The 10,256-nt window shown below is 36.5% G+C and overlaps 1 long non-coding RNA gene across 1 annotated transcript; it reads left to right on the forward strand.

The window, feature by feature from the left end:
* The first annotated feature begins 4,783 nt into the window (after nt 1–4,783).
* On the forward strand, nt 4,784–9,764 carry LOC116534444. Its single transcript, XR_004261719.1, has 3 exons — nt 4,784–6,724; nt 7,044–7,117; nt 9,021–9,764. It is a non-coding gene; the product is annotated as an uncharacterized LOC116534444 (long non-coding RNA).
* Nucleotides 9,765–10,256: the final 492 nt, after the last annotated feature.

Raw genomic sequence — 10,256 nt, forward strand, 5'->3', positions numbered from 1 at the left:
AGAATGGGAAAATTTTTTGCAATTTACCCATCTCACAAGGGGCTAATATCCAGAATATACAAAGAACTAAAACAGATTTACAAGAAAAAAAAAGCCCATTCAAAAGTGGGTGAAGGATATGAACAGATACTTTACAAAAGAAGACATATATGAGGCCGCCGGGCGCGGTGGCTCACGCCTGTAATCCCAGCACTTTGGGAGGCTGAGGCGGGTGGATCACGAGGTCAAGAGATCGAGACCATGCTGGTCAACATGGTGAAACCCTGTCTCTACTAAAAATACAAAACATTAGCTGGGCATGGTGGCGCATGCCTATAATCCCAGCTACTCAGGAGGCTGAGGCAGGAGAATTGCCTGAACCCAGGAGGCGGAGGTTGCAGTGAGCCGAGATCGCGCCATTGCACTCCAGCCTGGGTAACAAGAGCGAAACTCCGTCTCAAAAAAACAAAAACAAACCAGAAGACATATATGAGGCCAACAAACATATGAAAAAATGCTCATCATCACTGGTCATTAGAGAAATGCAAATCAGAACTACATCGAGATACCATCTGACGCCAGTTAGAATGGTGATCACTAAAAAATCTGGAGATAAAAGATGCTCAAGAGGATGTGGAAAAAAAGGAACACTTTTGCACTGTTGGTGGGAGTGTAAATTAGTTCAACCATTATGGAAGACAGCGTGGCGATTCCTCAGGGACCTAGAAATAGAAATTCCATTTGACCCAGCAATCCCATTACTGGGTATATATCCAAAGGATTATAAATCGTTCTATTATGAGGACACATGCACACTAAGGTTCATTGCAGCTCTGTTTACAATAGCAAAGACTTGGAACCAACCCAAATGCCCATCAATGATAGAGTGGACAGGGAAAATGTGGCAGATGTACACCATGGAATACTATGCAGCCATAAAACAAACAATGAGTTAGTGTCCTTTGTAGGGACATGGATGAACCTGGAAACCATCATTCTCAGCAAACTGACACAAGAACAGAAAATCAAACATCGCATGTTCTCACTCACAGGTGGGTGTTGAACAATGAGAACACATGGACACAGGGATGGGAGAATCACACACTGGGGTCTGTGGTGGGGAGCTAGGGGAGGGATAACATGAGGAGAAATGCCAGATATACGTGATGGGGAGGAAGGCAGCAAACCACATCACCAAGTATGTACCTATGCAACAATCTTGCATGTTCTTCACATGTACCCCAAAACCTAAAATGCAATAAAATATATATTTAAAAAAAAAAGAAAAGTCCCTGAGAAATCACCTCTAACTCTCTTATTTTATAGACTAGAATAGGGACATCTAAAGAAAATAAAATCTATTTTCATAGCTAAACAATCAGTAGTACAATCTCTTAATTCCTCTTATGTATTATCTTTATCACACCCTGATTAAGTTAAAATGATAGTGACAATTTGGCCTTCTAGAAACTCTAATTTTTTTATATATATAGCATATAGGTAGAAATGCATGTTTAGAAAATTCCTAGTAAATTGCAATGGGCTTCTTAAGAATTATACCATTTAAAATTCTCTTTTCAATGCCAATAAACTAGACCACAGAGTCAACAGATCGTTGTAATTTAATAGTTTTTTCTTTTGTTCTGCTTTGAGAACAGAATCTCCAAAACCCCAGCTCTAAACTCAGGCATGTGATATGCTCTTTGATGTCATTTTTAAAGACAAAAGTAAAAAACAAAACAAAACAAAACCAAAACGAAAAAATGAATGCTGCTAACCACCTCAGAATTGTAGTCTTTTGTACAGGATTACAACAGATGCTCTGCACTCCCAATGTGCTTTCATCTATTATGTAAAAATTTTCTAATTTTTAAAATTTCCATCTCTCATGATGAAAAGAAATAGTTGTTTAATTTGAAAAGTAAAATGCTAAGTGTGAGTCAAAACAAATCTATGTGACTTTGAAATGGGGGTGATATTAGAGCCTAGATATTATTTTCTTGTTTTTTCTCAAGAATAAATAATTTCCTCAGGATACTGAAAAACCACCTCGGAAATCAAGTGGCTAAAGGTATGTGTAGTTCATGTACCCGTAAATGTCATGTAATTTAAATTAATAGAAGAGTTAGCAAAATTACTGAGTAGAGAAATAGGTACTACATTATCTAGCTGTGTATGTCCAAATGCCTATCACTAAAAATCAGATGTTAGATTTTCCTTTTGAGGACATTGCTTTGCTACATTTCTTGGAGAAGATTTGTTTTTGTGTTTCTTATAAAGAAATCCAATGAATTAAAATGTCCCATTGATTAATGGGGAGCTTAAACTTCAAAAGTTTCCTTCATTATTTCCCAGTATTAACACAGGAAATCAAAGGAGGTCATAAAGAAAGGTCTTATTATCAGAATGTTCTCCGTGGTTTTGAACGTAACAGAAAAAATGCTTCATATGGCAACATCAAAGTTTAAACTAGTAGGACTTATTGTATTGGTTAGAAGATGATAACTTTGTTTCTCTTTTTACAAAAGAAAGGGGTTGATTGTTGCTTAATGGGTTGTATAAATGTCTCTTATGCTTTGAGTCTGTTATTGCATCTGCATTTTATGAAAAACTCGTATTTTGGGCTCAGCAGATGGACTCATTTGAATTAGGTTTCGTTAGAAGAGTCTTTCCAAATTATACTATTTAAAAGATTAAAGTAGTAGACTTGCCTCAAGATTTTCTAGAACAATGGTTAAGACTCCTGAGGATAAAGAAATGGTTGTAATAAATATCCAGAACTCTCTTAGGTGGTAGGGGCAGTGTCCTTCTAGGAAAGCCATAGTGTTTACCTCAAAGCCGTGGAAAAAAACCTCATATTTTTCTGACTGACTGACCCAGATTCTTGAGCTGCAAAGCAAGTAGCCTATGAAATTTGCTTTTAATTTTCAAATAAAATTCATTTGACTAACACTCAGCATCACAACATATTGTAAAAATAGAAATTTCACAACAGTAACTAAACATAGTACATATTTGCTGCAAAAATTTCATGAGATGGGGTCAATTACTTCGGAAGATAAACTGCTTCAGGGAAACAAAAAGATCCTCAAATATTGGCAATTCTTTTTGTTTTTAGGTTTTTAATAAAGTATGTGGGAGGTAGTAACAGAGACCTTAGGATCCTGGTAAGAATTTATTTTTAAAAGCAGTTGTTAAAACGTTCTAGTTATTTTCTACTTTTTAATTAGAAGAATATAGTTCTTGTTCTTGTGCACAAGTTCTCTGAACAGATTTAAAAGAAACATGAAGGCTTTGGGGGAACAACGTGCTCACTATGGGAATAAGCTGGATGGAAAGAAAGCTGAATGGGGCAAGATGAATAGGTTGAGCACACTCAAGATCCAATTTGAAAAGCAGCCTAGGAAAAAAATTAAGTGGAATTGACCTACTTTGGTACACTATTTTTTTTCTATTCTGGGTAAGAGAAATAATAGGGACATGGGATAATATGAGATTTTCTTTCTCTTTCCCTCCTTCCATCTTCCCCCCGTCTGCTTCCCCTTCCTCTTCCCCCTTCCCCTTTCCTTTCTTCCTCCCTTCTTTCCTTTTTTCCTCCCTTCTTTCCTTATTTCCTCCCTTCCTTATTTCCTTCTTCCTCACTTATTTCCTTCCTTCCTTATTTCCTTCCTTGCTTCCTTCTTTCCTTCTGTAATAAACTAAGGAAAAAACATCATCAATGATGGGCATATAGATGGGCCTATGAAAAGCAAATTGATTTACAGCTACTCTTTGGTATTAAAGGGGGGCTTTGCCTAGAGACCCTGCAGGAATCCAAGATGAACTTTGGTGGTTTATGAATTCCTCAAATCCTCAGCATGAGCCATTTGCATTTTTCTAGAAAGAATAAACTCTTTTCTTTCACCAGATTCTCAAGGGGTTCCATGACCTTGAAAAGCATAAGGACCCTTAGCATAAAGCATTTGAAGCAAATGCAATAGTTAAACACTACTATAACTTTAACTGATATTTTGGTATAACTATGAATTTCTTAAAATTCTTTTTCAAGAAACTTTGGATGAGGGGTTTTCATGTAGCAGTACTAAAATAGGACTTTTTCCTACTTAAAATTCTCTATCTCACTAAAATTAGTGGGTAGAAGTTTGAGGGAGAAAAAGAACTTGCATAGTCTTAAATGATCTCCTCCAAAGTATTTATTACCTACATAGGGAAAAATAGTAAATTTGTAGTGGAGAAAGCCAGCATATGCCACATTAGTCAAGTGTAATAAGACATATATGCACCATTAATCCCGTGATAAGATTCTTTGAGAAAGAAATGACATGATTTCTGTGCTATTATTGCCAGCAATGCAGAACTTCCTTCCAATCTTGACACAAAAACCAGAGAGACCCAAACTGAGAGACATTCTACAAAATAACTAATCAGTAATCTTCAAAGTGTCTATATCAAGAAAGAAAAATTGAAGAGCTATAGAATGTCCTGAGTTTTGATCATTGTCCTACGCTTATGTAAAATGTTAACAAAAGGGAAATCTTCATGAGGGGCATATGGGGACTCTTTTGTAAGCCTTAATATATTTGCTATAATTCTAAATTTAGTGTAAAATAAAAAACAGAAAACAACAGTCCACTGATGACATCATTTTAACTTTTGGGCCCACCTTTGCCTAAATTCTGACAATTTTCTAACAGTACAACTAGGTAAGATAATACACCCCCTCTTCTTAAAAAGAGTAAGACAAATAAAATACTCTCTTCTTTGTTACTCTAGGCAAGGTACTTGGGCTCTGCAAATGTATTAAATTATTTTGATCTTTCTTCTCTTTTTGATTTTGTTGAGTTATAAATATGAATTCTCATTTGACTATGCGTCCTTGATTCAGTTATGCTTTGTTCTTGACCTTCATACTTTTGTGGCACATCTAGGCATGGGTCATTGACTTAAACTTCCTGATTATTGCTTTTTATGTATTTAATAATTACCAGATGGTCAGTTATGACATTTTGTTATTAAGTTTGACTTTATTGCCTTTTCTCTTTTTCATAATTTTTGCAGAATCCTTTTTAGTAGACATACTATAGTATTTACTATCAGACATCTAAGAACTCTTTGTACCAAGAGCATGTGTAGGTTATCTTGCACTGTTCCTCCATCTTTCATTCACTTAAAAAATACTTGAGTGACTACTAAGTGTCATTATTTTTCAGATGAGAATAAGACAGGCAAGATCTCTTCTGGCTCATCAATATTATATCTGTATTTCACCCCATAGAAAGGAGGAAGAAAGGAGTTTGGAATTAGTGGCTTTGCATTTAGAAGTCACTTGGAAGTTGCACACAGATAAGTTCTGCTCACATGCTTAGCCCAAACTTAGTCATGTGGTTTTACCTCCTTAGAACAAAAGTGGCATTCATGTACCCTTAAAACTTGGTGGAAGAGATTATTATTTAAAAGAAAACAGAGAATAAGGAGATATCTTCACACTGGATTTTAAATACAAGACTCATAAATTCTGATCTGCATCCTAAAAACTTCATTCTAATAGCCTTGTGGATAACAGAGTTCAGTGGAGCAAAAGTAGAAATTTGAAACCAGTTAGAAGGCTATTTGCAGTTGCTTAGGTGGTTGACTATGGCGGTTACTTGGGTGTTGGCATGACACACATTGAATCTTAACCAGTAACATGTTAAAGTCTCACTTGGAAAATAAAATCATTGTAAAATTTAATAAAATATAGACGATTACAGCTGCCTTTACATAATCATTATTTCCTCTACCTGGAGGCTGATGGTATTATTATATATACAATGGTTTTACAAGTAAATACAATAATTTACTTTTGGTTTTATTTTGGCCACCAAGCTAATGAGTCTGATTGGCTTTATAACATGATATTAGCTGAAAAACGAGTTCGCAAGTTTTTGGCATATTGCGAGTGAGAGATGATAGTGACTGGACTAAGACTGTAGTAGTGTGGATTGAGAAAAAAAGGAAAAATTGGGATTTACAGTATTAAGGGATATAGTCAACAGAACTGGCAGATGGAATGTGGGAGGTAAGAACAAGAGAAATTAAAAATGGCTCGTAGGTTTTAGCCTTTATCAATTTGGTGAGTATTTCTGCCATTTACTGAGACATAGAAAATGGAGAAGAAATGGGTTTCCAGGGGTGAGTTGAAATCAAGATTTACATTTTGGTCATCGTAGGTTTAAGGTATCAAATAAAAAACAAAATGAATGTTCAATAGTTGATTAAATATAGAAGCCTGGGGTTTAGGTGTCAGGTTAAGAGAAAGATAATCTATAAACTGGGAGTTCATACTACAGAGATGCCCCTCAGAATTTTGAAGGATTAGGCTAGGTAAATAAACCCAGGAGAAAGTGAAAAGTTCCAGGGAATGTGTCCTATAGCAATAAGAATAATAATGAAGTCTCAGAGTGAGTAGGCTTGGCTTACTTGCTGAGCTGGTAGCTCTACCTTTGGTAGCATTCACAGATGGAGAGGTACTCCTCTCCACAAAATACTTAAATTTTTATGGTGACTACATAGTTAAGTGGATAATGGCAGCTGTGGATAGGGATGTCCTAGAATTCTTTTTAGAAAGAGCCACCTAAAAGAATATGCAGTTGATAAGCCTTCAGCTTCTGCCCTTTGCTTACCCTACATTGTTTTGCACTATGATGTCTGATGTCTCTCTTCTTAACTCCTAGACCTGTTCACTGAGACCTGGTAAACGTTCAAGGTCAGTTGATACTTTCATCAGGAGAGGTCAGTGGAACTTTTCAATCATAACATAATGCTTGGAGGCATCATTTGTGCATTCTTGAACTTGAGTCTGGGTCCAAAGACTTTACAGGAATACACTGAACTTTTTGGAGCCGGCCTCTCATAGGTCAGGACAACACTCCAGATAGCAGACGCCCAGGAGTAAAATTGGGAATGATGAAGTGTTACTTTGCAGTGCTTCCACTTTGAACTTTTTATTTGGTCTCCTACAGCCTACTCTTCTGTCTCTTTCCCTTCCAGACTATCTTTTATCCTCTTGTATCACTTTTTAACAGTTCATCACAGAGGGAAAGTAAGAATTGGATGGCCTCCCTCTCATTTTGTAACACCTTGGACTAAAAGTGGATCTGTGAGTATAATCATTTCCAGAAAGGACCTGCATTGTGTGCCAGTAAATTGACTATTACCTCCAAATACATGAGCATGTAGGGGCATTGTGTGTTGGGTTGGGAGGGGTGTTTTTTTTTTTTTTCTCCTGCCAAGACAGTGCTGTTTTCCTGTGCTCCTGGTCTTTATTTTGGGGGAACCACATCTTCTATCTGATGCAACATTTTAATAAAATCAGAAGCCAATATGCCTTCTATTCTGTTCTCTCTCTCACTTTCCTCGTAAGCTCCAGGCATTATCTAAAAATCAAAGCAGAAATTATCCTTTATTCCTTTATTTGTTCAGTCATTCATTATTTATTGAGTACCTATGCCTGCTCTGCACTCTAGTGAGAATTTCAAGAACTTTGAGATATTTTTATGGTAGTTGTTTCTGTAGTGTTTATGATTTTTCTTAGGATGATATAACATATACTTTAACCATCTAAAATATATTTCTAAGTTAATATTTGATTTTGTTTGTAATTGAGTAGGTCAGTCTCAAGCTATGAATACTCAGGAATTTCAGAATGAGAGACCAACTATAGTGGGTATAAGATTGGTAGCAGGTAACTTTTCAGAAAGTCTTTAAGTGGCCTTGAAGGAAGTTTAGGGGTTGGGCAAGTCACCCGGTAGATAAATAGATCACAATCCTTTGCCAAATTTCAGTTCCTATTTTTTAGTGAGTGGGAAAGGCTCTGCAAGGACTCTAGGAGATAGTCTTGGTTCTGATCCTTCTTCTTATGTTAAAAATTATCCAACAACTTCTGCAGTGTGTTTTGCTTATTATATTCAAGTCTTTTCTCCACATAGTAAACATCTTAATTTCAAGGTCTATTTCCATCCAATCTTAGCATCTCTCTTGACAATTGGCACAATTTCTTGAATTCCCGACAGATTGCATTTGGGGAGTGTCAAATAAGTAAAATGATGTCATTCAGGTAAGGTCCAAGTGACGTTTTCAGCCTCCCTAAGGTAGCTGCTTGGGAGCTCATTAAGAATGGACCACAATCAAAGCTCAGGAAAATTCAGTCCACATTCTGGGCCTGCCCGTGTTGGAAAGTCTTGTTCTAGACAGTTATCAAGGGAGCATAAAAGTTGGACAGATAGCAAAAACAAATACTGGAGGTGAAAGAGCCCTTTCATGATGACCTCGAGTGTAGTCAACACTCGTTAAGGTGCCTTGGAGAAAGGTATACCATAATATTGAAGAGCATGATCTTTGGACCCAGAATGCTTGGGTTCAAATTCAGATGGTACCCACTTCTTCCTAGCAGATTGTCTGGATGTATTACTTAAGCCTTCCCTATCTCAGTTGCCTCATCTTAACCTGACGATAATAACACTACCTGTTCCATAGTACTGTTGTGAGGATTAAACAGGTATCTCCAAAGTGCTTAGAAGTGTCCCTGGCTAACATCATCATCATCATCATCAAATATTTATTTAATAAAATGGAATAAAATTGAAGCATAAGGATTATTTTGGAAAAAGAAATATATGAGTAGCTTAGCTAAGGAAGGAATAATGAATGAAATATTTTAAGTGCTAAGTAGTTTAGTAGATAAAGGTGACCAGGAATCACTGGGTAAGATGTTTCAGCTCAAATCTAGGGGCCAAATCATTCGGAATTAGAGACTTAGAGACTCAGAGCCAGGGCTTGGTTTCATGATGGTGTAGGTGGCAACTTAAGTATGGCAAAGAGAGCAGACAGCCAACTATGAAATAACATTACATGATCAGTGTGCTGAGGACTTTTAAAGCAAAGTAAATATTTGAACCTCTATTTAGTCAAAAAACATTAAGGCGTTCTGCTAGTACTATCAAAGCAAATAACTTTGTCATTGTATCTGTCCTCATAGAGTTTATGGTTTTGCAGGTAGCCAGATTTTTAACAACTTCAGTAAAGTATGATGGCTGTGAAGCGGGAGAATCCCAGATGGCTGTGGAGAACATCTCCTGGTCTGCTTCTCTCTCTGTTTACTCCACACTGCCAACTGATGCACTTGAAAACCTTTCAAATCTCATTCACAACCTACCTTCATCCCAAAGTCATTATCGATGATTTCAATACTTTTATTTTTTCTGGTTCATAATTCTGTCATTCTACAAACATGCACTGCTATTCTGAGTTTTTGTATTCTTCTGAACTTGTACAGCTTTCTCTCAAGAAGAAATAGGGACAGAGTTCCAGACTATTATGGCTACTGATACTTCCATGTATCCTTTTCTGGAAATCCTGTGGAATTAGGGATTTATCCTCTAAAATATAAATATTTTTTTTTCTCCCAGAACATACACTCTTTTGAAGTCTGGGGTATCCCTCTGTAGCAAGCATTTACTCATCAATTTTCACTCCCACTTCAGTAGAGCCTTTTCTGTAACCTGGGTTCTTTGATAAATGTATTTTATCTTCATTTTTATCTGAAAGAGCCAAGTTCATGATCAAAGTTGGGACGTCAGATACCCTGGTACCTTGAAGAAGAAAACAGTTCTGGGTTTTATTTGCAGTACATTTTTCTGTGATTAGTTCATATCTTTTTTCTTAGCAGGACTAAGAATGTGGGATATATATTTTTTAGCTACTGAAAACATCACTCATTGAATGAACCAAAAAAGATAAAAGTTAAACTCTTACTGCCGAGGCAATGGATAATCTTAGCGAACATTGTTAATAAAATTAAAGTCTTAAACAGCAGTCTCCTTATTTTTCTCCTTAAGTTTGATGTGGCATGAGATAAGAGTCACATAGCAGCAAGTCCAAATTAACAACTGGAAACCTTCAAATTGCAAGCTCAAAGTGGCTGATTACAAGACAAATGATTTTTAAAACATGGTGAGACAGGCAATTATCTATTATCTCTCATATTAAGTCTGATCTTTGCACTGACTCATTTTGGGCCCTCTCTGTCTCTGGAAAATACCATCTGTACAAAACTGCAAGGTCCAAGACAGTGATGATCTGCTAGGCATATGCACAACAGATGGTTGAAAAAATTATCTGCCCATTTAATTGCTACATTACTCATTTCCGCCACCTTGTTGCCCATGAAAATATAGGGCTGCATAAAGCCAGTGTTTAGGTCATTTCTTATGTTGATTCAGAGAGGTCACTTGGCATGA

Source organism: Sapajus apella, unplaced genomic scaffold, assembly GCF_009761245.1.
Source record: "Sapajus apella isolate SASKATOON/1434 unplaced genomic scaffold, GSC_monkey_1.0 scaffold87, whole genome shotgun sequence".
NCBI classification, from domain to species: Eukaryota; Metazoa; Chordata; class Mammalia; order Primates; family Cebidae; genus Sapajus; species Sapajus apella.